Source organism: Macaca nemestrina, chromosome 10 (genome assembly GCF_043159975.1).
Source record: "Macaca nemestrina isolate mMacNem1 chromosome 10, mMacNem.hap1, whole genome shotgun sequence".
NCBI classification, from domain to species: Eukaryota; Metazoa; Chordata; class Mammalia; order Primates; family Cercopithecidae; genus Macaca; species Macaca nemestrina.
This window is the reverse complement of record NC_092134.1, coordinates 115,687,794-115,714,950: the sequence shown is the minus strand read 5'-3', so window position 1 is coordinate 115,714,950 and position 27,157 is coordinate 115,687,794. Positions and strand designations below refer to the sequence as shown.

Below are 27,157 nucleotides of genomic sequence, written 5' to 3'. Positions count from 1 at the left end.
AGACTAGGAAGGATAAGGGAGGGAGGTAAATGATGAGATATTCCTTAATGGATACAATGTATGTTATTCAAGTGATGGATATACTAAAAGCCCTGACTTTCCCATTACTCAATATATTCATGTAACAAAATTACACTTGTACTCCATACATTTATACCAAAACAAAACAAAACAAAAAAAACCCTTACTACTTCTACACTTTCTAATACATGGTCCTGCACCTAACTCCACGCTGACCCTGACCATGTACGTCACAATGGGAGCTGGCACACTTGCTGCACTTGCCAAAACTTATACTGGTGGGAAGAAGAAAAAAATCTAAGAAACAGACTTAGGTGAAAGGCAAACAACCCCAATTGCAGAGGCTACTTCAGCCAGGTTAGCCAGAAGGTCTGAGGACAGGATCCAATGGGCATCTGATGTGTGTTCGAACATCAGGTATGGTTTTCATAGGTGCTGGGGAGAAGCCATCCTCCAGGCTATGGTCAAGATGGGAATTCCAGACATGAGTGGTGTGCAGGGAAGTGTAGAAAAACATAGCTTCTGTTGGTCTGTTCATTCAAGGCTTGGATCCAGCCAGGTCCTGACCGGCTGAAGCATAGGATCCATCCAGTGCCTTGTGACCCCAAAGGTTGGGAGTTAGCAAGAGTTGGTTAAGGAATTTGAGGCTCGGGGCCGCCTTCTCATCTTAGTGAATTACAAGAGTGCTAGGTAAGACAATTCATATTCATTTCATGAAGTTGGTCAGTATTTTGGGATGGTTAGGGTACTGAGGCTGAGATACATTTGGGCATTCACAGTGCATCGTTCACATCTCCACTCTTGGGACTGCTGACCTTGAGTTAATTTTCTGCTCCATAGTACACGGCTAAGTTGCTTGCCTTTGACATGGTTGGCTCAAGCTGAGGCAGGGCTGGAGGCGAAGCCCATCAGCATTCCCTTTTCAAAGTCTCAAGGACTGGCTGCCCTCCCATAAATTCCAGGACTGGTGACCAGACCTTATTTGCTGTCCGAATGATGAAATCCTTAGCTTTCTTCATCTACAGAGCAAATTCACAACAGGAAGATGTCACACATAATAGGGCTATAAAAATAATACAGCTGCATGACACTTTCTACTTTGTTCCTTTTTGTCTTCATGGCAGCCCTGGTATCCCTGTAGCCACAGAGAGGTAGCACTGTGAGGGAAAGGTACTGCAAACCAGAAACGACATGTCTCATTCCAAACCTCGGTCGTGGCACATTTTGTGGCCTTGGGCAAGTCACCCAATCTGTCCACTCCTTCTTTCCAAAATGTGAAACAAACTGAAACGGGGCTGGGAGAATGCGTTAGTTTGGTGGAAGGGTCTGGGCCACTTGTTTCCATCAGCGCAATAATGACCTCTTTCTATTTAGAAGACTGGCTGCTCTCCTCATTTCACTCTTGGTAGTCAAGTGGATTTGCAAGTAAATGGGAGCTCTGGCGACAATCTGTGGAGCATTCTAAAAGCCTCTGGTTTGAATTGTCCAGAGAAAATGTCAGGGACTCTTTACAGTGTTCCTTAAAGGGGCTTTCAACAGGACTCACGTCAAGACTCCCGTGAAGCAAGTTTCACACAGAAATGAAATTATGCTCCATTCCTGTTGAGAATTAAGGCAACAGGAAATTTATGCTTTGAAGTGTGGCCTTGAACTTTATATGTTCATTTATCTCAAATGATTGACTGTTGCCTAGTGCATTGCTCTGTGACCCATTTAACTGCTTAACAAATGTTGATGGCCAGATAGCTCGATGAATAGCGGGCTAAATCATAGTTAGTACAAAGTCACCTATTGTTAAGTTTTCCCCTAGCTCTGAAATTCTCACGATTTGGGGTTCAGGATCCTCAGGCATACTTGATATTAACTTCCATCCATCCTCTTTTACTTCAGGAGGGTTCAGGTTGCATTTGGATTGAGGTGAAACCAAAAGTAGATTCACTGTACTTCTCCGCAGCTAAAGGAGGACAGTAAAAAGTACTACCATGAGATATGACTTACAGAAAAAGAAACTGAGGTCTGGAGACATCAAGCATCTTAGCTCAGCCTTACTCCTAAATGGAATACACAGCTGCATGTGACGTGAGAGTCAATGGAAATCCCCTCTGTCGCCAAACACCAGGCTGCCATTGTGCTTAGAATTCTCTGGATGCTCATAGATTCTCTGTGTTGACACAAGAAGTCAATGTCATTTATTAATATCTTCACAAGATCACTCTTTCAGATTAACTTCTTAGTCTGGACACAGGTCCAGAGAGGAGCCTGGTGGTAACTTAGTGGTCACCAGACCACGAAGCAGCCCAGACCTGCCATGGGGTGACCTTGGAGACTCCATGTAGACTCATGGATACTCTCTCCCCATTCTGCCACGGAGGTACTGAAGACACACTCCCTCTTCATATACCCAGACACCATCCCTGAGAGGAGCAAGGGGAGGGAACAGAACTCTGAACAACTAAGTATTGTATGTAAGAGAGACTAAAGAGTTTCATAAGGAGACTATTTAAATTATGATACCAGACTAGGCTTCTTGTAGTATCTAAAAGCCTTACTACTCAAAGTATGAGCCCCAAACCAACAGCTTCAGGTGGAAACTCATTAGAAACAGACTCTGAGGTCCCAGACCTGAGACTCCAGACCTAAAGTATCAGAATCTGCATATTGATCAGGCCCCTAGCAGATTCACAGGCACATTTGGGTTTGAGCAGTGCTGATCTAAAGTACAGAACCCTTCCTTGCCCCCTCCCCACTGTCCAGTAAGGGCAACAGAGAGCAGTTATGGAGCAATACAAAAACACTTTATCTAGACATCTTCATGGCATAAAGTTAATTTGTGACCCTGCCATGGTTGAATGTAAATAAAGAGAAAACTGAAGAGAAGGGTGAGAGCTTCCAGCACCCTTCTGAATCGAAACCAACAGGTAAAAAAAAAAAAAAAAAAAAAAAAAAAAACCAAGCTGACAACTGGGTGTCGGTTCACATGTCAACTCCCTCTTGAGTGCTATGTTGAGAGGGACTCTGAATCACATCAGAGGTCAGTGGGAAAGAGGCCACGCATGCCAGGCTGGCTATGACTGCATTGGTGAGGGATGGGAGACTCCCAGCATACCTTCTGTGATGGTTAATATTAAGTGTCAGCTTGATCGGATCGAAGGATGCCTAGATGGCTGGTAAAGTATTGTTTCTGGGTGTGTCTGTGGGATTGCTTCCAGAGAAGACTAACATTTGAGTCGGTGGACTGGAAGAGGAAGACCCACCCTCAATGTAGGTGGCAGTGAGGCTAGAACAAAGCAGGCAGAAGCAGGCAGAAGTTTGCTTGCTCAGGCTTCTGACTCCCTTTTTCTTCCCATGCCAGAAGCTTGCTTCCTCCCCTCCTGCCCTTGGACATCAAACTCCAGGTTCCTCTGCCTTTGGATTCTGGGACTTGCCCCAGCAGCTTCGCAGGGATTCCTGTGCCTTCGGTCACAGACTGAAGGCTGCACTGTTGCCTTCCCTGGTTTTAAGGCTTTTGGACTTGGACTAAGCCACTACTGACTTCTGTCTTTCCCTAGCTTGCAGACAGCCTATGGTGAGATGTCATCTTGTAATCACATGAGCCAATTCTCCCTAGTAAACTCATATATATATATATATATGTGTGTGTATATATATATATGAGTTTCTCCATTTCTCCGTTAGCCTACTTAGGATAGCCCTGTTTATAGCCCTATTTGCCTTCAACTTGTACTAGCTCTGTGTGTGTGTGTGTGTGTGTGTGTGTGTGTGTGTGTTTGTATATAGTAAATTACTATATATTATATATTACTATATATATAGTAAATTACTATATATAGTATATATTACTATATATAGTAAACTCATATATAGAGAGTAAACTCATATTTATATAGTAAACTCATATATATATATATACACACACACACAATAAACTCTCTCTCTCTCTCTCTCTCACACACACACACACACACACACACATATCTCTCTCTCCTATTGGTTTTGTCCCCCTGGAGAGCCCTAACACGTCTTCCCCAATTTGCCATCCTTGAGGGAGCAGATGTGCTGAGAAGGACCAATTTGATCTCTTCTGACAGAAGTAGCAACAGGAGAAGTTTTAAGTGCTCTCTGGCTTTTAAAGAAAGTTTGTGAGTGGACCAAACGGCACATGGTGAGCCTGCCTCACCTTAGGAGAGTCATGGCCCTCATTCTGTAAGCCTGCTCCTTGCTTGGGGGCCTCACTTATTTGACTTCGTACTCATTAAGATGGGAGTGGCTGAAAGGAAGGGTTTTGCTAAGCATGGTGTCAGAAATCAAATTATCAGGGCCATGCTCACCCTGCTAGTGAAAACCTTGCTTTCATAAGTAGTGTTTTGTTTTGTTTTTTTCTAAAGAGATGGGGGTCTCACTATCTTGTCCAAGCTTGTCTTGAACTCTGGGGCTAAAGCAATCCTCCTGCCTCAGCCTCCCAAGTAGGCGGGATTACATGTATGAGCAACCAAGTCGGGCTCCTCATACATCTTAGAATCACCTGATTATATAGGATTTGGGTGGCTTTTGGATTTTGCCAGCAAAGATATTTTTGCCGAGTCACAAATACATTTTCTTGAAAATGTACTATTTAAAAGAAATTCCATAATTAAAGTTTTTATTGTTTAAATCAGATTTCTTGTTTCCTTCCCTTCCTTATGGCATTATAATAAGGGTACTGAAGTGGGAGTGGAGAAGATGTGTGTCTTAACTCTGATCCTCCTATGTATTAGCTAGGTCTATGGGGAGTTAATAAATCCCTCCAACCCTCAGTTTCACTGGTGACTGATATATACTAAGCAATCAATACTTTTTTTTTTTTTAAGAAATCAATCCTAGCCTGCTCTATAAATTTTGTTTAGTTTGAGTACTTATCATTGTTAATGGAGTGATTTCTTTCATCTGTGAAATTTTCAGAGCATCTGGCAGATGCTGGAAGTGGGAGAAAAATGGATCTTTGCATCTAGGATCATTCTTCTTCTGCCTTGAATGATTTCATGGCACAGAGCTACCCAGAAGCAAGCGAACACGCCAGAAGACACCTCGAGGTCCCTAGCATCTTTAAGATTATGTGATTTCCTAAATAAATGTGTGTGGTTGAAGAATATTAATAGAAGCAGAGGCACAACAGGAATTTGCCTCTAACCCCTGCCCCCACCAAGTGGAAAAATAAGCCAACAATAAAGGCTCTTTCAGATGGCCATGCCGGTGCCCCATCCCCAGCCAGATCACAAGAGCAGATGAGGCACACTGGATGCCTCATGTGCCGACAGGGCTGAGGTGCTGGTTCTGAAGTCCCCAGACAGACTGTGTGCTTCGTGATTCCAAGGAATTCATTCCAGCACCCCTCATAAGCAATTACACTTGCTGGAGCACCATAAGGGAGCGAACTGTGTCCTCCTCCCCAGATACATATGTTGAAGCCCTAACTCCAAATGTGACCGTATTTGGAGACAGGACCTTTAAGAGGTAATTAAGGTTAAATAAGGTCATAAGGATGGGTCCCTCATCCAATATGACGGGTGGTCTTATAAGAAGACAGGTACCGGGGTACTTTGCACAGAGGAAAAATTATGTGAGGACACAGCCAGAAGATGAGTGTCTGCAAGCCAGGAAGAGGGGTCTCACTAGAAACCAAGCCTTTTGGCACTTGATCTTGGACTTCCAGCCTCCAGAACGGTAAGGAAATACATTTCTGTTATTTGAGCCACTCTATCTGTAGTATTTTATATGGCAGCCCAAGCCGACCTATACAGGGGTCTCTAGCAGGCTGGGGTTTGGGCCCCACAGCTACAACAGGCCCACCCTGGACAGCCAGGGAGCCTCAAGGTTAATGACTCAAGGCTGACTCCTTTCCCAGTGAGCGGGGCAGGAAAGAGGGAGAAGGCTGAGGTCCCTGGGCCCATTTCCTGCTGCCAACTCGATTTGGAGGCTGAGAGCAGGGATGGCAGATGGGAGAGTGATGAGCTCCTCCTGCTGCAGGTGATTCATAGGGCATCCGGGCACGCGGCCCACCTCCAGCACCAGTGGGAGCTGATTTCAAAGCCCTCCGCCAGCCTCTGCTCAACACATGAGAATCACATGAGGCTGGGAGGTGGCAGGAGAAAGGGGCTATTCTCATGGCCCAGGGAATCCAGTGGCCAAACTCATTGCATCTTGCTTTTGCCCTCTGTGGCCTTTGGTCTGTTTCTCCATTAGCCTACTTAGGGCAGCCCTGTTTATAGCCCTATTTGCCTTCCACTTGTACTAACTGAATTCCTGCCTCACTTTCACAGGCATCCTGCATCTCTGCCTCTTTTGGGTGACTTCTATGCCTTCCCCATGGATACCTTCTCTTCACCAAAAGGAGTCCCACACCTTCCAGCAGGACTCTGGGAAGTTTCTCCCTTACAGCAGAGCTACATTCTGGCCACGTCTTCTGGCACCTTATGGCCTATTCAGTTGGGTGAGGCTGGGCTCCCTGCTTTGTCGTTTAAGGATTCAGACTAGATGAAGATAGAATAACTCGGCTCTTTGGCTCTTTCCCCAAAGACAGTCTACACTGGGGTTTTCCACCCATTTCCTCCTCTCTTTTATCTTTGCCACAAAATGCCTTGGTCAGGATACATGGCACCGGAAATCTGTCATGTTCCAAGCAGGAAGTGAAGGCCCCTTTCCTTGGGGCTCCAGATGTTCCCAGCATCATCTGAGGTAGACGGGGATTTGATCTTCTCATTGCCCAAGGGCTTCTCTTTCTTCTGGGCACCCTGAAGGCATTATAACCACTCTTCCCTTCCCTTTCTTGCTCCTTTCTTTTCTCAGGGAAGGAAATAGATTTCTCTCCTCATGAGATTTCTTGTTACGGACATAACCCTGATGGCAACAATGGTTTACCAAAACTTGTTTCTGTGTCGCCCGGTACCCGTCCCTCTCCGGCTGGTCGGGCATTCTAGCAGCAGGAGTCTGGAGAGACTTCCCAGCCCCCAGCATGCTACCCGCACATGTCCAGAAGCATGAGGAGCAACATTAACCTTTTAGGAGAGTTTCCAGGGCAAATGAGACAGTCCATGGAGTGTTATTTATGTCTCTTCTTTTCTTCTTCTTTTTCCCCCTTTTGGAAGCAGCCATTTGGAATGGACAGAACGAAACAGAAGTCAAAGAGCTGTCTACACGTCCTTCCCAAGCTGTAATTAAGATGGAAGCTCATTTGCCATTCTGAGGATTGGTGCAATCAAGCATATGACAGAGCAAGATTTTGGAACATTTTTATCAGTTTTGGAACCACAGCTCCTCGATGGCCAAATTTCTCTTTATGTCTCAGGTTTCAGAGCATGGCCTAACATTTCCCGTACAGACAGGCCGCTCCCCTGCCCTCCTGATTCAGCTGACCACTGTGCCCTGTAGCGACATGCAAGGGGTAGGAGTGGACACATTCCAGCTCGCTGGGGTTTGGAACGGCACCTCTCATCCCCAGAGAAGGGATTCTCTGTGGAGGCTGAGTTGGCAGTGCTCAAGCTTGCCTTGCGGTTGGCACGTAGGCCATCAGAAATCATCTGAGTATCAACCTGCCAAGCTGAGGCCATCCTGGGGCACAAAGATTTATTGCTAACAGAGGAAAGAAAAGAAGCTATTTCCTTAATTCTGCTTTGCAGGCCACTCTCATAGAAAGGAACTCCCCTGCTGCCCCAATCAGTTCAATATCTAACTCATCATGCCTGTGTTCTTCCCCGGCAGCTCAGGCTGGTCTGCTACCAGGAACAGGTGCCAAATTAGAGTGTGGAATTTTCCCAGCAGGCCCCAGGGTGTGTTGCTGCCAAGGCAACTGTGGTAGGGTTGGGGAATAACTAGCGAACCACAAATCCAGAAAAGGAAGAGGAGGCCTCCTTTTTGGCTTTGGCCAACTCAGGTACAGGCTGTCCCTTGAGGAAAGCTGTGGGACACCCCCAACCCACAGTGCCAAGGCCAGACAAGGCCAGGGCAGGCCAGGCTGGACCCCACGGGCAGCTTCCCAGACCTAGGTTAACCAGACCAGGTGAAGACAACCTAGAATGGCTGCCTGCTAAGGCCATGCAGGCTCTGCCCAGGAGGAGTAATAAAAAACAGCTGGTTGCTAGGCAAGACCTAGAGACCTGTGTTCAGTGAACAATAGCAGTGAGGATCTGAAGTGAGGCCTGAATCTAAGTGGGTACCAGGGAGGAAGCAGAGCTGTGTGCTACATGGAAGCAGGCCTGGTATTCAGAAAAGCAGGAACAAAGCTAGTGATATACAAAGAGCAGAGAGTAGAAACAGAGGGGCTAGTTGGGGCCAATCAGTGGTCAATATCCATTGGCACTATCTAAGAGACCACATTCCTCCTCCTCCTTGTGAAGGGAGCTCTGCCCATGGCCAACACAGCACGCAGTACCCCTAGACAAATGGAGCCCTGTCATCAGAGTGCTCACCTGCCTTTACTTGTTCTGGGCCCCAAACCTTAACTACAAATCTGACAGCACATCCCATGTCAGAGGGAATGTGCACTGCGGGGTGAGTCTGCCACAGAAACAGGAAGAGGAGAGTCAGGGCACACTGGCAGTGGCCAGGGTTTTGCTCTTCCTGGGTTTTGCTTAACTTGGAGATTTCTTTAATTTCACAAAGACAATTAAATGTTTTGTTGGGAATGACTGAGGTAATTTGAAATGAAAACCATGGTTTTAAAACCTTGCTCTGTGTTAATTTAGACAACAAAATTGTCCACAGCAAATTAAAGACGTAGAAGTCCAGGTCTTCATCACTAAACAAACAAATCAGGTGCTCTTCCTCAGTGCACTGGATTATTCTGTTCTCATCGAGTTTTGACTTATCAGCTTCTATTGCTCCTCTTCCATGTATACACTTTTTGACAGAATTAAGATTTCTCTCGTTTGCAGTCTAAGTTGAAATTCCCATTGGGCTGAAACATGGATACCATGACACTCCCTGCATTCCAATATCAAACATCCCTCTGGTAGCAAAGCTTGAGGTTTTCCTTTCTAACCATTATTAAGTAGGTATGGAAGGATGTTGTTCTGGCCAATGGCCTTTTAAGAAGGTTGAACAAAGCTATATCCTCTTACTTTTTAAAGCGGCACAGCAAGGAGTGTCTAATATTTGTATGGGGCCTAAAATCTCTGAGTTTGGGATGGCCGTCTAGTAAAAAGAAGAGTAAACTCACACTTTTTGAGTACTCAGGTGCCAAGCACCATGCTGGTGCTGTCCTGTGTATTATCTCATTACATCCTTAGAATAACCTGGAAAGGAGCCTTCACTCCCATTTTTACATAGGAGGATAGCAACATCCAGAGAGATTAAAGGTTATAGAGCACATATCTGAGAAAGCTGACGTTGGAACCTAGGTTTCATTCTAAACCATGGGGATTCTGGGTTGCCCTGCTGGATTCTGTTCTCCTGGTGGTGGCTGTTTTGAACTACTTGTTTCTTCAACCACTTCATGCTCCAGCTTTGCAGCTTGAAACATTAGCTACATTCATAATTACATGAATAAACTGGCCAATCTATTTGGAAAAGAGCTTTGTGTTCCCATTTTCCAGTAGTTATTGTTGTTTAATATTAGATCTATAACTTAAATGTGGAAGGTACTCCTGCAAAAATTCTGATTATTCTACAAAGTTTATGGCCCATGATGAAAGGCAAAAAAGTACAACATGAGGTAAACTCATCGACTCCTCCTTTTCCATTGGCAGGTTTTAGAAGTTCTCATGTATCCGTGGGCATCATAATTCTTGCCAGGAACTGAGTCCATTTTTCCTCTATTATCTCCTTTTTGTTTTCACCTACCCATTCTTCTTCATGTGGGACACACATATCTCTTGACTCTAGATTTCATCTCCATACGGAACTATATTTTTAAGGCACGAATAGTTTCAATACATCTAATAGAAAGAGCTCTAGATATACGGAAATATGCGAACAAAGAGATTATTGGCCTATATCAGAATTGATTGTAAAGAGACCTTCAAAACTAAAACCTGTCCACGGGAAACCTGATTGTTGCAGAGGGAAAACAGAAGCAGTATTTGGGTCTGAAAACAGACAATTAGAGGCCCTCAGGAAAGTATCTTCAGAGAATATTAACTCTCGAATAAAAACACCAAATAACTTGGGGCACAGGTGCTGTTTTCTATCACTTAATACTACTGAGAATCTGGATTTGAGATGAAAGGGAAAGAGCTGGGAGATCGATGACTGCCTACCCAGGTGGTGTTGACAAACTGGATTTGGGTTTGGGGCCCACTGGCTTAAAATCCTGGAATACTAGGTTCTTGGCCATGGGTGGTTTACATTTCACATGCACAGAAAGAATGTGTCTGGGGAGAGGCTAGACTTTTAACTCAACATAGTGTGTTGTGGAGTGAAAAACAGTCAGATAAATCTGGGAACACAGTTGCCTTAGAGCATAGCAGATAAAAACATAGAAAGAAGAAATAGAATGGAAAAGTCACAAGTGAAAGTGGGAAACAGTCTTCAGTATCAGTGCACATTGTATGGAAAATTCACAAGTGGAGATGGGGTGATGATGCAGGCATCTGGTCCTCTGTTACTGATGCCTAAGGACACTTCAAAGCATGTGCGTGCCCTAAGTCGAGGAACAAAGCAGGAGTCCAGGAGGCAAGAGGCAGGAACAGGTTATGAAATTGGTCCCAGAGTGGTTTGCATTGATTACATTGAAGAAAGAAGCTGAGATCTTCTCCAGGTTGCCAGGGGTTATTGAGAACTGGCTAATGTATGAGAGTGGGAGGTGGTGAGTGGAGCGTGGCTTCTTAAAATGTTCAGGACTGGGCCATAAACACATTATTGGGTTTATTTATTTATTTATTTATTTATTTTTTGAGACGGAGTCTCACTCTGTTGCCCAGGCTGGAGTGCAGTGGCGCGATCTCGGCTCACTGCAAGCTCCACCTCCCAGGTTCACGCCATTCTCCTGCCTCAGCCTCTCAAGTAGCTGGGACTACAGGTGCCCACCACCACACCTGGCTAATTTTTTATATTTTTAGTAGAGATGGGGTTTCACCATGTTAGCCAGGATGATCTCGATCTCCTAACCTCGTGATTCGCCTGCCTCGGCCTCCCAAAGTGCTGGGGTTACAGGCGTGAGCCACCATGCCCGGCCACATTATTGGGTTTAATTTCACACATACCAATAAAATGTTGGTGGAGAGAGACTCAAGCATCAGGTGAAGGGGTTTCTTATTGACTCATTTCTTTTTTCTACAAATATGAGTTGAGTGACTATTTTATTGGGATGCAGAGGATAGAGCACTGAATGAAAGGGGCAAGAGCCTTTCAGTGATGGAGCTCACTGAGAAATGGGGGAGGGAGAGACAAAATAGGAACAGAATAGCAATTAAATACATAACATTTCATATAGTGATATGTGCTGTGAAGAAAAAGTGATAAGGTGGACTGACAGTGGAGATGAGTGCAGTCAATTTTAGGTGGGGAGGATGTCAGGACAAGCACCTCTGAGAAGGTGACATAGGAGATGAGTTCTGAATTGTAAGATGAAGCCAAAGTGTTAAGGGATCGGGGGCGGTGGGGCGGGGGGCGGAAATAATCTGAGCAGAGGGAGCCACACATGATAGCACTGAGGGAGAACCCTACCTCCACAGTTTCAAATAGAAAGTAAGCCAGAGTGACTAGAGGGTGTTCAGTGAGAGGAAGGTGGGAAGAAATAAGGTTAGAAAGGTAGACAGGGCCAGATGATGTGGAAACTTGAGAGTAACAGTGAGGAGTTTGGGTCTCTTTCTAAGTGCAATAGGAAGGCATTGGAAGGTTTTCAGCAGATGAGTGGCTTGAATTAAACTTATGCTTTGGAAAGATCATTTGCTACATGTTGAATGGATTGTGCAAATGGGAAGATCAAAACAGGAACACTAGTTAGGATGTTGCTGAGAGTGGCACCACGAGCTAGGATGGCAGGAACGTAGATGGAGATAACTAGGCAGGGTTTGGAATACACTTCCTCCATTGACTCACTTGCCTTAGTTCTCCACCTGAGGTATGTCTCTACCTAAATGTCACCTTTTCAAAGAGACCTGCCCTGGCCACCCTATCTACAAAAGCACAGCCCACTCCACCCCACTTCCACTCCCTGCCCCCATCATGCTGTAGTCTCTTATCCCAATTTATTCTCCTTCAGGTGCTTGTCATCTGATATTATATGTTTACCTATTCATATCTGTGGTCTGCATAACTCACTAAAATATATGCAACATGGATTCTGGGGTTTTTCTCTTTACTTCTGTAATCCTAAGCACCTAGAATAGAAAGGCTAAGTGGGCTGGGTGAGGTGGTTCATGCCTATAATCCCAGCACTTTGGGAGGCCAAAGTGGGTGGATCATAAGGTCAGGAGTTCTAGATGAGCCTGACCAACATGGCAAAACCCTGTCTCTACTAAAAATATAAAAATTAGCTGGGCGTGGTGGTTGGTGCCTGTAATCCCAGCTACTTGGGAAGCTGAGGCAGGAGAATTGCTTGAAACTGGAAAGCGGAGGTTGCAGTGAGCCAAGATAGTGCCACTGCACTCCTGCCTGGGCAACAAGAGTGAAACTCTATCAAAAAGAAAGAAAGAAAGAAAGAAAGAAAGAAAGAAAGAAAGAAAGAAAGAAAGAAAGAAAGAAAGAAAGAGAGAGAGAGAGAGAGAGAGAGAGAGAGAGAGAGAGAGAGAGAGAAAGAAAGAAAGAGAGAAAGCAAGCCTAAATGGACGCTTTGTAGATGAAGCCAACAGACTTTCTGAAAGATTGGAAGTAAAGACTGAAAGGAACAAAGAAGGTAAGTTCATGACTCAGTTTCTGGTCTGAACTAGTTTTCAAATGCAGAACCCATTATAAGAAGGAGATGCTTTCCTGGGAGACAGGACACTGCAACACCACAGCAAACAGATGGTAATGAGTCACCCAGTCCTTCCCCAAAGGGTCCTACCATCACTTACTCTGGTAGCCATGTACTGGTGAAAGGATTAACTAGGCATTGTGAGGATGGGAGAATGCTAATAAAACCCATTTATTGGGTGACATAGGCGTCCAGCTCTGAGACAGGCCCAGAGCAAGGAAGAGCTCTGTAGCAGGTCCAGACTGTGGTCCAGGCCACCATGCTTTTTGGACAATATGACCCAGCAGATGCTATAATATTAGAGACATCCATGGTAAGAAAAGCTGTCATGTGGTGTTTAAGGCAAGACTAGTAGGAGAATCACAATATAGACTCCAAGGGTTTTAGATTAAGGCCTACTATGTACAGCAGAGAATTATACACCTTTCAAAAGATAACTACTTAAATGCTGCTCGACTATGGTAGAGATGAAATCCCTGACAATGGAACAGCAAGTGAACATGTGGTCAGAATTGCCCATGACCTGGGTCCTAGCAGACTCACCAAGTCATAAAGTCAGGTGGATCAGCCACAATCCATTGTAAGAGGGAAATAACACATCCAGGACAGGTCACAAGCAAGGCCAGAAGGAACAAGGAAGTCACACAAGCAGGTGACTTGGACTCCCATGTCACCTCCCACTGTCTGGCCACATCTCTCAGCTCACACCTGTGGCTGCATGAAAGTCCCTTATAACCAAGTGATGGAGGAAAAAAAAAAGGCTGAGCTTGTGGGTACAAGCCAAAAGTGAGTGCTGCTACCTTACTCAGAGAACACCTTGAAAGACAGCAGTGAATAGAAATCCTCCCAATAGGCAGAGCCTCAGGTGGTATACCTGGTCAGCTACTTCATGTAGAAAAGAAAGTGGCCTGCAGTAAGAATACAGGTGGGTTCATAGGCAGTAGTAAATGGTTCAGCTGCTTTGTCAGGGGTCTGGAAAGAGAAAGATTGAAAGATTGGACAATGAAATCTGAGAAAGAGGCATGTGAATGGTCTTACTGGAATGCACACAATGTGAAAATCATTGTATCCATACTATCCACTTACCAGAGAGCATTAACCACAAACAGAGCACTAAAATATCAAGCAGACAGAACGACTTAGCTAGTTGACACGAGCAAGCCTCTCTCATTGGTGAGAGTGCTGGCACAATGTGTGTGTGAATGAAGTACTGAAGTAGAATGATTGGAAGCTATTCATGAGTTCAACAGTGTAGGCTCCCACTCACCAAAGCTGATCTAGATACTCCCACTGACAATTGTCAGTCTGCCATCGTCAGGCCCCTGATATGACCCAGTCCTTCCAGGAGTTCAACCTACCACTTGATGGTAAGTTGATTACATTGGATCCCCTCCACTTGGAAGGAACAGTGGCACATATTCTGGGTATGGGTTTGTCTTTCCTGCCTGCAGGGCTACAACCTGCAGTACTATCCAAACGCTTATAGAGTGTTCGATGCATTGACTTAGCAGCTTGTGTAATAATGCACTGGACAAAGGAACCCAAGCAGTCAAGCAGTGGTTCTCAAAGTGTTGTCTCTGGACCAGTGGCATCAGCATCACTTGGGAACTTATTAGAAATGCAAATTCTTGGGTCCCACCCCAGACTTACTGAATGAGACTCTGAGGCAGCGCCCATAAATCTGTGTTTTAACAAGCCCATCAGGTGATCTTCTTTTTAACTGTGGGTACATAGTAGGTATGTATATTAATGGGGTGCATGAAATACTTTGATACAGGCATACAATAAGCAATAATCGTATCATGGAAAATGGGGTATCTATTCTCTCAAGCATTTATCCTTTGTGTTATAAACAATCCAGTTGTACTCTTTAAGTTATTTTAAAATGTACAATAATTATTGGTTATAGTCACCCTGTTGTGTTATCAAATACTAGGTCTTATTCATTCTTTTCAACTGTATGTATCTTTCTGTACCCATTAACCATGCCCACTATCCCCACTCAGTCCTTCTTCAGGTGATGTTAATATACACCAATGCTAGAGAACCACTGTTTTATAGCAAAGAAGATGTGGCAGTGAATATATGATCATAAAATCTACTGGCCTTATCACACAATGCATCATCCAGAAGTTACTAGCCAGATACAATGATGAAATGGTCTTTCAGAAGCATAGTACCTACTTGGAGATATTAACTTGTATAGATGAGATGCTGTCTTGTAGGATATGGGATACACCTTCTGTCTTTCTAAATCAGAATTCCATGAGAGAGTTAAGGCATACTGAAAACGATTTGCATAACTATTTTCTCCATTCTCCTGATTCTTCCAAGGATGGTCCACAGCTAATACTACCCTAGACTCTTAGGCAGAAAGTTAATCCGTTATGTAGAATGGATGTCTTAGTGCATTCAGGATTAATCATCTTGGAGAATCCTTGGTAAGAATAGCAGCCATAAATCAATGACCATTGTATTGTGCTGTGGCCCCAGTAGGTAGAATAAATGGATCTGGGAAACACAGTGTGGCCATAAGAATGGCCTTGCTTCCCATCACTCCCAGTGACCCACTTGGGAGACCTCTGCTTCCTGTCCCCACAACTCTGGGCTCTGGGAGTTTATGGGAAGGGCTTCTTTCCTTAAACCTCAAGAGCAAACCTCTGCAAAATTCAACATTTTCTTCTGTAGCTTCCTCATTCTTCTCAGCCTTCATAGACTTGAAGTGAGTTAGGGCCTTGCTCTGGATTAGGCTTTGGCTTAAAGGAACGTTGTGGCTGCTTTGATCTTCTTTCCAGACCACTCCAACATTCTCCATATCAGCAATAGGGCTGTTTCAATTTCTCGTAATTTGTGTGTTCACTGGAGTAGCACTTTTAATTTCCTTCAAGAACCTTTCTTCTGCATTTACATCTTGGCTAAATGTTTGATAGAAGAAGCCTAGCTTTTGACCTGCCTTGATTTTTGACATGCCTTCCTCACCAAGTTTCATCGTTTCTGGTTTTGATTTAAAGTATGAGAAGTGTGACCCTTCCTTTCACTTTAACAGCTAGAGGCCATTGCAGGGTCATTAATTGACCTAATTTCAATATTTTTGTGTCTCAGGGACTTGGGGGAGAGGTAGAGAAATAGGGGAACAGCCGGTTGGTGGAGTAGGCAGAACACACACAACATTGATTAAGTTTGCTGTCTTAAACGGGTCCAGTTTGTGATGCTCCAAAACAATTATAATAGTAAAATTTTTTTAAAATCATGGATCACAGATCACCATAACAGATATAATAATAATGAAAAGTTTGAAATATTGTGAAAATTACCAAAATGTGACACAGAGACAGGAAGTGAGCACATGGTTGGAAAAATGGTGCTGATAGACTTTCTCCGCGCCGGGCTGCCACACATCTTCCACTTGTGAAAATGTGGTATTTGTGAAGCACAGTAAAGTGTGTGCAATAAGATGAGGTGTGCCATATATGTAAAGAACTTGAAATCACACCTATCACCTAGTAAGCACTAGACAAATCTAAGCCATCATTATTCCCATGTAAATCTTTTCATGTCAACTGACAACAGCACCAATTGATTGTGATGGCATATAATATTCTGCAATTTATTCAATCTCTCTTCTTTTTATGAGTTTTCTCTTTTTCCCCATTTCTTCCCCCTCATACAAGCAGCATTGCAATATATATCTGTGTACTTATGTCTTTCTGTATTTGATTTCTATAACATTAAAACCCGAAGTGGATGGTTGGAGTGAAGGCTATATGCATTTTTAATTTTAAAAGATGTTGTCATTTTGCCTCCACTAAATAAGGCTGCAAGTAAGTCTTCATATTTTCTCCAGTAATATATAAAAGTACAGTTTTCCCTACATGTTCACCAATGCTAGATAGTAGAGTTCTTTTTAACTTTTGCCATAGAAGTTGATACTTCACTAATTTTTTATTATTTATTTATTTAGTTATTGAGATGCAGTCTTGCTCTGTTGCCAAGCTGGAGTACAGTGCTGTGATCTTGGCTCACTGCAACCTCTGTCTCCTGGGTTCAAGCAATTCTCCTGCCTCAGACTCCTGAGTAGCTGGGACTACAGGCACTCGCCACCAAGCCCAGTTAATTTTTGTATTTTTAATAGAGACGGGATTTCACCATGTTGGCCAGGATGGTCTTGATCTCTTGACCTTGTGATCCGCCCTCCTCGGCCTCCCAAAGTGCTGGGATTACAGGCGTGAGCCACCGTGCCCGGCCTCACTGATTCTTTAATTTGCAGTTCCATAATTTTAGGGAATTCAAGCACCCTTTCATGATGGTTAACCATTTACTCATTTTTCTATTGGATTGTTTGCGTTTTTCTTGTCAACTTCAAACAGCTCTTTGTATAGCGTATATATCAACCTCTTATTTGACTTCCCTTAAAACAACTTCAGTGCTAACCATGGGGCAAGCCATTGCTGAAGTTTGGGTGTTTGTCCCCTCAAATCTCATGTTAAAATTTGATCCCCTAAAGCCTTCCTGCCTAAATAGAAAGGTTCCAGGGACTTTCATGTGGTAAGAATTCAAGGTCTTCTGAAATCTTCTCTGACATTGCCTTCCCAGCTCTGCACTCCCTACTCCTTTTCTGCTCCTAAAACTCCCTCCATCTTCTAATTTTTGACTGGAATGCTTTTCTCCTGCCGCTTCCTCTGTACAAACCCTATTCATTCTTAACACGTCTGTTTCTCTGAATGCTGTCCTGACCGCTCTAGCCTGATGTGAACTCTTCTCATTCTGGACTCTCGGTAATTATTATCTGCCCACGCATTTGGCAATTGGTCATTGTCTCTTCGAAATCCTACTGGAAACAAATCCCCCACCAAACCACCTTAAGCAAGAAGGGAAATTTATTTTCTCACACAGCAAGAGCCCTGAGTTAGGACAGGCTCCAAGGTTGATTTGGGAACTTAAAAGAGTTGTTGGAGATCCATGTTTTCTCCACACTGCCATCCAATGTCTGCTTTCTTCATGGGCATAAGATGGCCGTCAAAAGCAGCTAGGGAGATGCACTTCTTTGTTTACACCTAGTGGCAGAGAGCAGGAACTCCCTCCCCAGGCAGTGACTCAGTCTCTCCTTTCAGTCTGACTGAGCCAACACCAGTCACATGCCTATTGCTGGCAGTAGCATTGCTACCGTTACTGGTCCAGCAGTCGGCATGTCACCAATGTTGGCTCAATCAGAATGCACATGCTAAGTCTTATACTAATTAGGACCTACACCTGAACCTCCCCCATATCACCTAGGAAGGGTGGATACTTTAATAAAGTTGAGGTCTGGTAGGAATCAAGAAAAGGGGAGATGAATGTCATGTGTTGCCCTGTGACAAGTATTTATCTTGAATTGCTATTTACACCTTTTATTGTCATCTTTTCATATTTTTCATATCGCTTCCTCCCAGGTAGATTAAAAGACCTGAGGCAAAGCCTATACCTTATAACTCTTCAATTACTTTCTTATAGATGTGCCAGTAAATATGAATTGGTTGGATTTGACTTCTCAATGATACACAATGATTCTCTACCTTGACTAACACCACAGATGATGCAATAGAAACTTCTGAGATTTAGATGATAAATATAAAAAGTTGAAGCTTTGGGGAGTCCAAGCCAGGAAGCTGGAGGTCTGTTTGAAATCACGTTGAGCTCCTCCCCTACCTCTGCTCCAGAAACTACATGGATATTAGCATCAACACGAATCAAAAGAATAAGATCAAGGATACTGAAGATCTGCAATGCAATAGATTTCTTTATCCTTGATACTTAGATTTGAGCACACTTCACTGCTGAAACTGCACAGTTTGCCTTAGCTAGAAAGTATGCATTTTCTTATTTCCTCTCTGGGATGACAGTGATCACAAAAAAAATTGATATTTAAGATACTTCATTTATTCAATCATTTAACAAATATCTGTTTTGAATATCTATTACCAAGTTCTGTGCTAGGTACAGAAAATACAAAATTTCATAAAAAATGATTCCTACCCTTCAATTGCTCATTAAAACAGCTGCTACCACTTCTTCAAATTTGGTAGTAGTTATTTCTGTGAGGTCACTGGGTTCAGACCTTAACCTATCAACTGGAGTGTCTGCTCTAAAGCTAAGTGCTTTGCTGTGGACACTTGCTATTTTGGGGATAAGAAGTACGATCTAATCCTCTCTTCGATATTTAGCCTAAGGTGATTCACTTCATTCAGCTTTAACATCACTAAAATGTGAATTCATACTATTAGTGTACTTCTAGTACAAGCTATAAAACCCATTACCCATGTGTAAGGCATAATTCTGACAGCCTAAGCTGGAGAATATCATTAGCTAAAGTAGAGTAAGATTGGGTGAGGTGGTTGTTAAGAGGTTTCTGAATGAGTCAGGCCTCTGGGGCTAAATTTATTAATGAGTCATTTTCCTTGCCTAGCAGACATTGTGGCAGAAAGTGAAAGAGGAAGAAGCCATTCGACGTCTGTTTTTAAAAATGTGTTCTGTCCCTCAGTCCACCAAAGTAGGCTTCAAGATATTTTAGCATTTTAGGCTAATACCTGTCACCAAAATGTTTTCCTGGTTCCTCTCAGTTTGCAAAAAACAAGAGAGATCTTTTTTCCAGGAATGGGGAGACTGGTTTTCATCTCCTCCCAGAAGGGACAGATTGTAAATTCCTAGTGGCCAGATATGGCATCTACTACCTTGCTCTGTGCAGAACCTGAAATTCAAATCTGATTATTCCAGGCTTTGCTAAAAGCATCTTGATGACAATGATGATAACATTCCTCACATTCTCTTGCCTTATATGATTTTAGCAGCCTTCATCTCAAATCCATACCAGACTTCCACCTGCATAGCTTTATCCTGGGTCTTTTCATGGGAGATGTCCCAATCAAGATTTCAAATTGGTCCTTTCATCTTTCTCTTGAAACCTTTCCATCTGTTCTCTCTTCCACTCACTCATAAGAACTAAAAATCCTCTTCTACCCTTCTGCTAGATTAAATCACTTATCACATTTTTCCATCACACCAGGACACAGCAGCCCTTCTGACTCCACTCAATGCTCCATTCAGCTTAAAGTCCATGGTCAGCAATTACAACAATGTCCCCATCATCCTAGACACCTTTATCCATTTGGCACTTAGCCACATCCATCATGCCACCCCCAAACTGGTCTGCACCCACTATGTTCTCTGGACCTGCCTTTGACAATATCAGGCTGTGAGATAAAGACCCAAAATCTTATGGGACAGGCCTTCTGTAAATTTACACTATAAAGTCCAACTGATCTGCAATATTAGGGAGATTTTAAAATTCTGTCAGAAGGCTTAAAACGTTTCTCCTGGCCAGTATGTCCAAATACTTTATTTTCTTCAAATATCCAGCCACATAATCCTTGATCTTTGCAAATTAATCTTCTAGATTTATAGGTAATATTAATGTTATTCCATAATTTCTTTTTCTCCTTCTCCACCTCCTCCTTCCTCTTCTCTCTGGTCTACATGTATACATATGTGTGTGTATATATATGCATACACACATCTCTATATCCATTTGTCAATCTATCTGTCTATCATCTATCATCTCCTGATTGCATTCTGTCTTAGCTCAGGCCTATGGTAGGTAGTCCAGATCCCCTTTCAAGGAATGACCTGCCACCCAGTTGTGGACAGTGTGATTAGCTGATACTGTCCAGCTGTCATCTTCTTTAGGGTCTGCCTCAGTTGCCTTGTCTTGCATCCTTGCAGGAGTGGTCCACATCCATGCCAGAGAAAAGTGGGTCTAAAGGCCTGGTTGTTTCAGCCACTGCAGGATTATCGACTTGGAATCTTAACTCTTAAGCTCCCTGTCATCTTCAACTTTCTCTGTTTAATCCTGCTTCTTTGTTCTTCCTTTTTGGGTGTCCATCCATAATGAGTGGCTTGACCCCAAAATGTGTCTTAGTGTCTCCTTCTAGAGAACCCAGTGTAAGAGCAGTCCTAGGAAATACGCAGTAAGTTACAGTCTCATTTCCAGCTGGCAGTGAGGGTACTGGATACCATTGCTGGTGGAAGATGGATCACAGATAGCCCCTGGCCCAGTGTGTTGATCTGATGGTTAAACTTTTACTGGTGGTGAACTGGGAAGGTGTACTGGTAGAAAAGAATGCACTAGAGGGTATGATGTATCAGGTTTCTGAGACATACGAAGGAAATTATAGCGAAAAGGATAATGATATTCCTCAATACCGATTGCTAAGGCCATTGATGCTCTGCAGAAACACAACAAATATCTGAGTAACAGATAATTGAACAGTGGTTCTGTTGTTTTCATGCAGAAGTCCTCATCTCCTGAAGCTGCAAGAAGAGAAAGAGCCCAGCCTGATAATCTGAGGACTGAACTTCAAAGGTGGTTAAACTCTCAGCCAAAGCAGGTCTCATGCCAACGTCAGGACCCAGATTAGGGGGAACTGAGAAGGGGACTTCTCGGTGGATTTATGTTTTTACTATGGCATTTGGAACATTATACTTTTCTTATTTGTTTATCTGACTCTCCCATAAACTTTAAACCTTTTGACTGTCAGGTTTATATTTCACTCCTTGTTGTCTCCCACTCCCCTCTCCTTCATCGCACAGCCCCTCTGTAGCTCATAGAAAACTGCTTGCCAGGTAGTGAATTCTCAGTACAAGTTTTCATGAATAACTCTCCAGTGTTTGCCTGAGATTACTTACTCCTTGACATGTATACTTTCACCTTTACTACTGAAATCCAGAGGAAAATGTATTCACTTCTATCTTCTTTTCGACTTTTCAGTGTCTTCAGTCTTTTACTCTCTATTATCTGTCTTTCCATGTAGTGGAAGTGAGGGCTTTGCAAGTATCAACTTAATGAATGAATCTTCCATTGTTTCTCCCCATGAGTCTTCCACATTGATAAATCTGATCTCTCAACCAAAGCCACGGTTCATCTCAACTCTACACCATTACCCATGCTGCTGTTCTCTATCTGACCCCTCAGGTTCTACAATGGGGATGGAAACTAACAAAAGATAATATGCCCAGAGTAGTGATTTATACCAGCAACAAGAAAGTATTGCATGGACGAGGGGCTAGTCAACCAAATGCCACCCTAAAGTGGGCAAACTGAAAGAGCCTGTCTATAAGGAACGGGTATTGCCAACAATAAGATTTTATTCTCTTGTCTTAAAAATGCTTCTTTTTTTGGGTAGCGGATGCCTGTAGTCCCAGCTACTTGGGAGGCTGAGGCAGGAGAATGACTTGAACACGGGAAGCCAAAGTTGCAGTGAGCTGGAGCTTGCAGTGAGCCGAAGTTGCGCCACTGCACTCCAGCCTGGGCAACAGAGTGAGACTCTATCTCAAAAACAAAAAACAAAAAACAAAAACAAAAACAAAATGCTCTTTTTGTCTATATCTTTAGTGAACTTTCCTTCATGTTCACACTCTCTTGTTTCCTCCATTCCTTCTTTGGGCTTAGTCATTTTAGATGATACAAGCCTGTGTTTTTATCCCCCACCTCCACTATGTTCCCACAATGGCTCCACTACAACCTCTACTTTGATCCCACGGGTAGATATTGAAGGAGCTGATGTGCTACTTATTAGACAGTCCTGTGGGTTAGGAGGTCTCGGTTATTAGTCTAAGCATAGTCCAATCTTAAAAGTTTCAATATGTTTATGGATTTGGAGATGAGAGAGGCTCTGGAAAATACATCAGTTTTGGAAGACAAACCCGTAAGCTTTATCAGAAGCACAGGGTCAGTATCATGGGAGAGACGTAATTTTCAGTGAAGAGAAGTCTTTGATGCTGAAATCATGCCATGCCTATTCACCCCTTCAATCTTACCTCCAGCCCCACATACCCAGTTACTTATGCCAGGGCTGCAGGGGAAAGGAGAACTTGAAAAATAATATAGTACCTCTTTTTTTTTTAAAGTTTAAGAACCCACATGATAGCTGAAGATATCATAGTGGAGTATAATGTTGGATGTCAAGTTTACCCATTTCTTTTTGGAGATAGCAACTTATTAGAGCAAGAAGGGTAACAGCGGTAGAGTAACACTAGAACTGAGACTTATGAAGGCCTAAAGACCCAGGGGAGCCTTGTTTCCTTTGTGTCCTTCCAGGTTTAATCCATCCCTGAGAGCATGTCTATCATATTTCTAACCCTTGTTTTGAAGCCCTTCATGGGCAGCCCCATTCTCCATATCGCTTCCTTTTGAACTCTAAAATGCTCATGGTCTGTCAATCATTTTGGTCCTGAATTAGTATTTTATATCTATCCGGCTTACTCTTTGCAGAGAATAGACACTGGTTTCTGAATTGTCTATATTATCCGGCAGAATGCTAGGTCTGCCTGCTGTGACGTGGAAAAATCTGTTGAAGCATTAACGATCTAAGATAAAGGCTAAATGTGAAATAAGAAAGCACTGACTTTCTGACCTTGCATTCTGCTTCTTTCTCATTAATGTTTCCCTTATGGCTTTTTTTCTCTCCCTCCAAGGTCACCCAGCCAACATAATCTACTCTGCCTGCCCAAGTGTGAAACCTAGTGTGAAACCTACTCCAGAGGTGAAACCCCACCAACAGATGAATGCCACTTTGGGAAATACCTTATGTTTTTGATATTTTCTTCTTCATTTTTTGATAGGCCTTTTTTTTTCCTGCTCAAAAGTGACTATCTGGTAGTACATTCCCAGAGGATCCTGGCCAGTAAACAGAGAAGTCTGAAAGGCTACCTTGAGATAAGGTGCTAACAGCCTGTGGTAGCTTTCATAGAATATTCTGGTTTAACTAACAACCTTGAATATCCAACTTATTCAGATTCAACAAACATCTATCAGGTATTTACCCTGTGCAGATAAGACAACGCCATGTACTAGGTGTTTCCTCATGTGTTATATCATTTAATGATTACAACAAACATCAAAGGTAGCATCCCTCCTTTACAAACTAAAACACAGATACTCAGAAAGGGTAATTTATTCACTGAAAGTCAAAGTGAGCTGAATTCAAACACAGGTCCTCTAACATCCAGGGCACAGACTGATGATATTCATGACCAGCTGAGTTTATGAAATCTCTTATGCTGTCTGTCCATAGTCTGCCTACACAATAGCAAGGCGTAGAGGAGCACCATGCTTTTGCCCAACATAAAAGGGTTAGAAGGTCACTTTTCTGCATGTTTCTACATTATTTTCAAAACTGCCATTCATCTGCATTTTCAAATAAGTATCAACAAAATTACTTTTGTTAACCTGTAGTTACTTTGCTATCCTACAGCCTCAGTCACATGGAAGCAGATTACTAGAGTGGCATGGGTTTCAAATCTCTTCCTGGGAAGGAGTCAACAGGTGGAAAAACAAATGCTAAGCAAACCGTCTAGAAGACTCCTTCTCAAGGCTTTAAATGCGAAACAACATGGATACGACACATGGATATACTGTGCCATCTTCCGCTTTAGAAAATGATTACTTTGTACCTGTGACCCATTTACTAAACCTCAAAGCTCTTGGTTTAAGATATGTTGTTTTGTAATTAAGCTTTTGAAATACACATTTGTTGGCTTTTGTCCTGTGCTCTTTATTACCTGAACTATAACCAGTTATAAATACTAAGCTATTTAGAGTCTTAAAAACAAATGGATGTCTATACTTCATGATTTACACAAATATTAACTGTATTAGCTATAAAAATTATAAATTGGACTTTATATAAAATTAAAACCTTCTGTTCTTCAAAAAAGAAAATAAAACACAAGCCACAAACAGGAGAAAATATTTTCTTTTTTTTTTTTGAGATGGAGTCTTGCTCTGTCGCCCAGGCTGGAGTGCAGTGGCGCGATCTCGGCTCACTGCAAGCTCCGCCTCCCAGGTTCACACCATTCTCCTGCCTCAGCCTCCGAGTAGCTGGGACTACAGGCGCCCTCCGCCAGGCACGGCTAATTTTTTGCATTTTTAGTAGAGACGAGGTTTCACCGTGTTAGCCAGGATGGTCTCGATCTCCTGACCTCGTGATCCGCCCGTCTTGGCCTCCCAAAGTGCTGGGATTACAGGCGTGAGCCACCACGCCCGGCTAGGAGAAAATATTTTCAATGCACATATCTGGAAAAGAACTTGTAACCAGAGTATATTAAAAGCTCTTGGCCGGGCGCGGTGGCTCAAGCCTGTAATCCCAGCACTTTGGGAGGCCCAGACGGGCGGATCACGAGGTCAGGAGATCGAGACCATCCTGGCTAACACGGTGAAACCCCGTCTCTACTAAAAAATACAAAAAACTAGCCGGGCACAGTGGCGGGCGCCTGTAGTCCCAGGTACTCGGGAGGCTGAGGCAGGAGAATGGCGTGAACCCGGGAGGTGGAGCTTGCAGTGAGCTGAGATCCTGCCACTGCACTCCAGCCTGCGCGGCAGAGCGAGACTCCGTCTCAAAAAAAAAAAAAAAAAAGCTCTTATAACTCAGCAGTAAGAAGATAAAACAAAAATAGGCAAAATGTGAATGAAGAGTTCACAAAAGAAGAGCTAAATGGCCAATAAACACATGAAAAGATCTTCAACATCATTAAGCGTCAGAGAAATGAAAATTAATACCACAAAATATCTTATACTTATCAGAATTGCTAAAAGTAAAAGGACTGAAAATTCCAACTGTTGGTTAGAATTTAGAACAACTGGAACTCTTCAAAACAGTATAGCAACTTTGGAAAACAGTTTGGCAGATTTCTAAATGTGAAATATAAACTTTCCAAACCACTCAGCAATTCTGCTCCTAGATATCTACCCACAAGACAAAAAGTGTGTGCAAAAATAAATAAATAAATAACTTATAGAAAAATATTTATAGCAACTTTATTTGTTAAAAGTTTGGAAAACAACACAAATCGCCAACTACAAATAAATAAAACAAATACATTGGGGTATTTCCATATAATGAAATTCTTAGCAATAGAAAGATACAAACTACTGATACATAGAACAACATGGATAAATATAAAATACATCATTCTAAGCAAAATAGTCCACTTATGAGAGATTATACACTGTATGATTGCATTTCTAAGAATTTCTAGAACTGGCAAAAATTAATCTATGATGATAGAAATCAGATCAGTGATTGGCTGAAATCAGATCAGTGATTGTCTGAGAGCTGTGAAAGGGGATAGGAGATCATAAAGGAACACAAAATAATTTTCTGAAGAGATGAAAATAGTCTACATCTTAAATGGGAAGTTTGTTATATGTGCGTATGTATGTGTGTGGAGGTGTGTGCGTGTGTGTGTCAAAAGTTCTCAACTTATAAGACTGCAATACAATATACAATAGCTTTTGAGCAACTAATGGGTCAAAGAAGAAATCAAAAGGAAAATTAGAAAACATCTTGAGACAAACAAACTGAAAACACAATATACCAAACTAATGAGATGCAGCAAAAGCAGTTCTAAGAGAAAAGTTTATAGTAATAAATACCTACATTAAAAAAGAAAAAATATCTCTAACTTTACACCTCAACAAACTAGAAGAACAAACTAAGCCCAAAGCTAACAGAAGGAAGTAAATAATAAATATTAGAGAAGAAATTAATGAAATATATAATAGAAAATCAACAGAAAAATAATTACAACCAAGAATTGGATTTTTTAAGTTGACACACCTTTAGCTAGACTAAGAAAAAAGAGACAGAATTCAAATAAAATCAGAAGTAAAAGAGGAAACATTACAACTGATGCCACAGGAACAAAAAGGATCATAAGAAACTATTATGAATGCCAACAAACTGGATAATCTTGAAGAAATGGATACATTCCTAGACATATAATCTACCAAGACTGCGTCACGAAGAAGTATAAAGTCTGAACAGATCTATAACTAATAAGGAGATTGAATCAGCATCCTAGTCCATTTTGTGTTGCTACAACAGAATACCTGAAACTGGATAATTTATAAAGAAAAGAAATTTATTTGGCTCACAATTCTGGAGGCTGGGAAGTCCAAGAGCATGCTGTTGGCATCTTAGTGGGCCTTAGTGCTGCATTATCCCCTGATGGAAGGCAGAAGGGTAAGAGGGCAAAAGTAAATGGAAAGAAGCCAAACTCATCCCTTTATCAGGAACCAACTTCTATGATAAATAACCCATTCCTGTGATAAGGCTAATGCTTTTATCCCATTCATGAAGGCAGAGCCTTCATGACATAATCATCCCTTAAAGGCCCCACCTCTCAACATTGTTGCATTGGGGATTAAGTTTCTAACACATGAACTTTGGGGTACAC

General features: G+C 42.6%; 2 long non-coding RNA genes across 3 annotated transcripts in view; one reads left to right on the top strand and one right to left on the bottom strand.

The window, feature by feature from the left end:
* Positions 1-27,157, bottom strand: part of LOC105492150 (uncharacterized) — a 114,841-nt gene that overhangs the window by 67,902 nt on the left and 19,782 nt on the right. The window lies entirely within an intron of this gene.
* On the top strand, positions 6,300-24,452 carry LOC105492147 (uncharacterized). Of its 2 annotated transcripts, XR_011608585.1 has the most exons (5): positions 6,300-6,487; positions 7,146-7,927; positions 21,214-21,284; positions 23,396-23,463; positions 24,175-24,452. It is a non-coding gene; the product is annotated as an uncharacterized lncRNA (long non-coding RNA). The 2 variants fall into 2 exon arrangements; XR_011608586.1 differs by lacking the exons at positions 6,300-6,487; positions 7,146-7,927 and adding an exon at positions 13,120-13,202.